At 29.4% G+C, this 6745-nt stretch overlaps 1 long non-coding RNA gene across 1 annotated transcript; it reads right to left on the bottom strand.

Moving 5' to 3' along the window:
* Positions 1 to 2630: 2630 nt before the first annotated feature.
* LOC148786904 (uncharacterized) lies at positions 2631 to 6321 on the bottom strand. Its single transcript, XR_016067279.1, has 2 exons — positions 2973 to 6321; positions 2631 to 2824 (listed from the first exon to the last, which is right to left on the bottom strand). It is a non-coding gene; the product is annotated as an uncharacterized LOC148786904 (long non-coding RNA).
* Positions 6322 to 6745: the final 424 nt, after the last annotated feature.

The raw sequence follows: 6745 nt of genomic DNA, 5'->3' as shown, positions 1-6745 counted from the left end.
TCTGCGCCTACTCCCATTCCATTTTTCTGTGATAACCAAGCTGCACTCCACATTGTTAATAACCATGTTTTCCATGAACGCACGAAGCATTTGGACATCGACTGCCATATCGTTCGCGACAAGTTTAAGTCCGGGCTAATTAACCCCATGCATGTGCCCGGTAAAGCTCAACTTGCCGATTTTTTCACCAAGTCCTTACCTGCGCCTTCCTTTTTTCTTTTCCTCTCCAAGTTGAGCTTGGTTGACTTCACCCCAAGTCCAACTTGTGGGGGGCTGAAGGAATTCATGGAGAAGAAGAGGCTACTGCTGCTTCTACTACGACAGCCATTGCTCTGTTTTCACCCGCAATCACTTAGTGCTGAAATGGGTCTTGAAGTCGTGCTCTTTGTATAGCAATTTTATTTCCTTTGCATTACATTTTTCCTTTCTGTTAGTTGGTTATTTGGGTAGTTAGAGATATTTTCCCTTTCAGTTGTATTTATATCAACAGGCTCTCATCATTCATCAATAACAAAATAGACAGACAACAGCATGCTCTGCTTTTCTTCAACTATGAATCCAATTCAATTTGCTTCTTTCTGCACAATATTTTGAACAAAAACAATCTAGAATAGTAGCATTGCTGGAACCATTAATTCAAAAAATATTATGTTCATGATTTCGTCGTAGCGTAGAGACAGAGGAAAGTGAATATAGAATTGGTGAATCCTTTTCTAATTAGTAAATATATTACCGTGCAAAAATATTAATAAAAATTAGAAAACATTTAAAATAGTATAATAAATACAATCAAAAATCCCATCTCCCTTTATCCCCTCTATTTTTCATTCATTTCACAAAGTAAATTATTTATGTTAAAAATACATATAAATATAATTAAAATATGCCATATAGTTACTCAAAAAATATAAAATACTATAAATTAATTATGCTATATGTTTATTCGGTGTAATATATTAAAAATTTCAAAGAATAATTTCACATTTTGTTAAATATAATTAATCCTAAAATTTATTGCTTTTTTGTTCCCACAAGGACGGGTTTTGTTCTTCATTGAACCCATTTATAATTTTTTTCATACAAAACAAAATGCAAAATTAATTCCATAACTTCATTTTTGTCGACGCACACAACATATTAATTATTTTAATAAAGAATATTAATAACCTATGAATTCCCAATAAGATTAGAACATTAATAAACTTGCGCAAACACCATCTTGAATATTATAATTGCTGGGACCATAAATTCAAAAAATATTAAGCTCATTATTTCGTCATAGCTTAGAGGCATAGAAAAAGCATATAATAAAATTGATGAATCCTTTTCTAATTAGTAAATATATTACCGTGCAAATGTAAAAAATAATTAATAGAGAATATAATATCCACGATGCTCCATTTAAATTAAAATAGTACAATAAATACTATCCCATCTCCCTTTATCCCCTCTACTTTTCATTCATTTCACAAAGTAAATTATTTATGTTGAAAATACATATAAATATAATTAAAATATGCCATACAATTACTCAAAAAGTATAAAATACTATAAATTAATTATGTTATATTTATATTCGGTGTAATATTTTAAAAAATTTCAAAAAAGTATGAACAAAAAACTATGTAAATGTTATACTTTTCAATCTTTGATATTTTATAATATAAAAAATGATGAATTCGATTGAATTATAAATATAAAAAGAAATATCAATGATTTTAATAATTTGTAGGTTATATGGATAATCATTATTAAATAAAACTAATTAATAACTAACCACCTAATAATTAAGATTAATACCTATAATATAAATAGGGATAGTACATAAATTAAGCAGAAATGACCATTAATCAAAACAAGAATATGAGTTACCTTTTGCAACAACTTATTCGTATGTAACAAAAAATTCTATTAGTTAAATATCCAAATTTATCAAAAAATAAAAGTTTATGAACACAAAATTAACCAAAAATAATTATCTTGTGCAAAACTTAAATACATTTGAATATCATGATAACTAGAACGGATTTAGCCTTGATAAATAATACTAACAGAGAAGAGCATGCATGAAAGATAATGAGGCATTGAAGAACCTCTTTATGATCACATTCCCTTGACTACATTGAACTATTAAAAAGGAATAAATTAAAAGACTTGTTATCTAACTAAGTGTATAAATTTTAATTTTAATAATATAGATAAACAGTTTTATTTAATTAAATGAAAGAGAAATCAAAACTGATATTTTTCTAATGAATTTTCATTAATTGCAATAGAGAATAGAATCTTTAAGATAAATATAGTTATGATAAGTTATATCTGGTTAACTTATAAATTTTAACTAAAAATGGCTAATCTAATCTCCTCAAACTTAATAAACAACAAGTTATGAGAATAATATGCATATAAAACTTAAATGTTTTTGTAAGATAATTAAATAATTTGATGCCTCATCCTGAAATATGTCTATGACGATATTTACCCCTTAAATTATGAAAGGTAACAAAAAATATGTATGTCTTACTGCAATACTCAAAACCAGAGATACTCTTATATATGAATACCTATTCTGGTCTAAATCACTAAAAAAAAAAGACAAAAAGACAGGTTAATCTTATTTGTACAAAATATAAATATTTTGATAATAAGGGTTTGCTTAATTTATACTTTTTTTAAAAAAAATTTACTAATAATTTCAAACTATTCATAAATAATAAAAAAAAACAATAGCAACAAAGGAAATGCAATGAAGTATAATTAAATCTACAAACCCATCAGAGGAAGGCAGTCCTTGCCAATTCATCCACAACAATCAATCAGATTTCTGCACAAAGAAGAGAAGAGCTATTTGATACATTACAAATTAGATAATGATTTGCTAATGTAGCTATGAGAAGCATTTTCCAAGATAAATTGTAAGGAAACAATGCTCAGAAATATTTTTGATTTAAGCGGTGGAAGACAGTCCTTACCAATTCCATGATGTTGTTTTGACTATAAAGTTGTGCACGAACCACAAACGGGTAAAATATTAAAGCTATACCTTCAACAAATTACAAAACATGTTAAAGAACCATCAGTAAAAGATTATTAATCAGAAGAGCATCTCATAAATTTAAAACAAGAAACCAATGGATTGAACTTCGTTGGCTTCTTTTCAATAGGTTGTAAGCAAAACGAAATGAATGGTTAGAAAAGAACACAAACAATGAAAATCACTTTGTTTATTAATCCTGCTTCTTTTTAAGGTTGGAGTACAAATGAGAAAGAGCTATAGTAGAATGTTCTCACCGTGTAAAGTGAATTTATGTGGCGCAAGATCAATAGTTGTTTTCATTCCCTGTCAAATCTTATTACGTGGCCACAAGGCTGTCGCCGTAAGAGCATAGTGTATAGCACAAGAAATGATTAATTGTTAGTTTACATTAATTTTAATTAATAAGGTATCTATCAGAATGAGTTATAGAAGGCAAGGCAGTCTTTTCCTCATGTCATTCCAGTTATGAGAAACAAGGCAAGTCACTTTTTTCAAATGTCATTCCAATTAACACTCGGAAAGCAACATAACAAATTAGAAACTACAAACAAGATATTTGTGTAGAGAGAAGAAATACATTCTGAACCTTATAACAAAATGCATAAAGGAGCTATCACAACATTAATTACAAGACATGCTAGCTCTGAACTTCACACAAAAGTTCATTCACCACAATAACATGAGTTAAATCTCATTTCTATAACTTCCAACTGTGATTTGTAAAAAACTATTACCTATCTTACACTACCACTCCCACCCTCAAGAAAATTGGGATAACTTAACATCACTACAGTATGCAATAAAATCTTTTCCAATCACTTGAAATAAGAACGCACAGGAGCTTTAAAATATATCTTATCAGATTCCCCCAGATCAAAACCATAACTGACCCCAAGCATGTCTCAATCCAAATACAAGAATTATCCAAGTAGCAATTCTCAAATTTCCTTTCATGTCACTCAAGTATAACCCCTATACTAATAAGACTTAATAGTATAAGAAGAGCCAATAGTATTTAGACAAGCACTTGCAACCCACATACAACATTCAACACACAAGTATCCCATTGATTTTATCAAAATAAATGAAACAAGTCTCAACACTCTTACAAGGATATCACTGTATCACTCCACTCATAAAGTGTTTAGGAATTTGGGTTCCACTCAAATCAATACATAGAATGCCATTACCATAGGCTTGCTTGTGAATCAAATCTCCTCCACCAATGAAAAGAGAATAATTAATACATGAATCAAAGGGTCTTTCCATGGGTTGTAATGGGGTTTAGGACAAGGTATGGCAAAAGATAGGCCGAATTGTGGCTTATCAATTCAAAGGAGTGATGTCGACCTAGTTGCTTATCCTTCCAACCTCATTGCCCTTCAACTCGATTCAAGAGACTTGAACAATCAAACACCTCGAATTTTTTTGATTTTCTGTTTCTGTTTCTCTTTTTTTTTTCTCAATCTTTTCTTTGTTTTCTTTTTTTTCTTCTTTTCTTCTTTTTCTTCTTCTCTTTATTCTTTCTGTTTCATCATTTGTTTCTTCATTTCCTTGTTCCATTTCTTTTTTTCTTTTCCTTGGGGCTAGGAGTGCATCCCTCGTATGCAACTTCATTTCATTCACTCATTTTCATGTCGATTTACAAGCAACCAAGCCAACACCATTCCCTTGACTGGGTTCAATTACTTCAGGAGATAATCAAGAAAGGGGTGAATCAGCTTATAACGTGGTTTAACCAGCAAAAGAAAAGCCAAGGCTCAAATGAGTTTTTCTATGTGTGAATTCAAGGTAGGTTGTTTTGAGGTAATGGGGTATTCCTAAATGCCCTTATCACTTTCATGCACCAATCTTACAAGAATGTGAACTCAAAATGTATTACACAAGTAAGTTCTAGAATGGACACACTAAGTTTGATGCCCTCAATCAAAAGGAAATATAGGAGCACTATTTAAATGAAAGTGCTTTGGTCCGAAAGCTCACATAAAGGCTTTTGTGTTGATTCTTGAACATTGTTCATTTGATGCGGTCAATGGAACACACTTCACACAACTTTTTTTTTAAATGCCACTAGTGCTAGTTTCTCCTACTTACTCGACTTATACCAGAAATTCTTATTAATATAAAGGAAATCACAAGACAACAATCAAAAAATTCAAGTGCTACTATAGGATAATTCGCATACTTTTCTCAAGACACTAACATCCTTCACAAGTTTCAGTGTCCAATAAAAATTGTCAACCCCCCAAATAAATTTTTTTAGTCCCCACACATCACACATGCCAACACATTAATTCCCCGATTAATCTAATTCAATTGTCACAATGAACATTGGGCTCCAATCTCTTTTACTTTATTAAAAGAAAGATTGTTTGTCAAGTCACTCTAATCCAATACGAGTAATATGTCATGATACAAAGAGAGCACAAGCAGCAACAATAAATCAAAGTTTTGGAAGTTCCTAGTCAAATCTTCCTTTATTTTCTGAAACAACTCTTTCATAACTACGTTCTACAGAGATTGTGCCTCTTTATGATCTGATTCAAATGTCAAAATGTATTAATGAAACAATGAGCTAAAGAAACTAAAGAAAAGATAAATTCGAGCATAGAAAATCTTATTTACATATAAGAATTGCGAAACATACTTATTAATCGCAAACCAAAGATAAAAATGCAGCATACTTCATGCACCTCACAAACAATAATCATGAAAATTATTTCCATATGGCTGCAACTATCAAGGGGTGGACATGTGAGGCAAGTGCCATGAGCTCCCCCAGCCTACCTTATCTGCATTGCATTGCTCATGAAATTGAGGAAGTATAGTAGTAAGTATACATATGAAACAATGACTAACCCAGTGACACTAAAATAAAACTAAGAACATATCTGCATAAAGGTACCAGTTGCTTATCTCAATATAATTCTTATATAGTGTTCATGCAAAGTAGCTTTAAAGAACATATCCTGCATAAAGGACATGTGAGGCAAATTGCTGGAGCAGCCCAGTGAAATGTTGCGGCCCAATTCTGAAGCTTTAAGCCTAAGTCTGCGTGGTCGAAATTTTTGCAGTCAAAAAAACCAAAAAAGCCCAAGTCTCTAAATTATATATTCAATAATAATAATATATTTAATCAAATTTAAAATTTAAAATAATAGTAACTTGAATAAATACCATAAAATTCAAATATATTATGTTCATAATTTTATTATAACAGAAAAAATATAAAATTGGTAAGTTCTTTCAATTTCTTTTAATTAGTAAATATATTACCGTGAGAATGAAAAATTAATTAGAGCAAAATATTAATAAAAAATAAGTTATAAGATTAAATTAAAAAATTATAAATTATGTAATTTTATTTATAATTTTTTCATACCAAACAAAATGCAAAATGCAAAATGCACACAATATATTAATTTAATAACCTATGAATTCCCAATAAAAAGGTTAGAACATTTTTTTGCCCATAATTTAGTAATTACAATTGTTAATTCTGATAAAAAAAACTGAGAAAAAGACAAAATGGTAATATTTTAAATTATTTAATATAATTATTTATGTTAAATATAAATTATTTTTAAAATTAAATTATTAATAAATTTTTACCGCAAATTATTATAAATCAATTTAAATACAAATTTCAAGGATTGTAGGTGAGCTCTAATTTAGTTTGAAAATATTTTAATAAACTTAGACCAAAAT

This window comes from Sesamum indicum, linkage group LG9, assembly GCF_026168435.1.
Source record: "Sesamum indicum cultivar Baizhima isolate 11 linkage group LG9, ASM2616843v1, whole genome shotgun sequence".
Taxonomy (NCBI): Eukaryota; Viridiplantae; Streptophyta; class Magnoliopsida; order Lamiales; family Pedaliaceae; genus Sesamum; species Sesamum indicum.
Note: the sequence above shows the minus strand (reverse complement) of the source record. Positions and strands in the feature narration are given on the sequence as shown.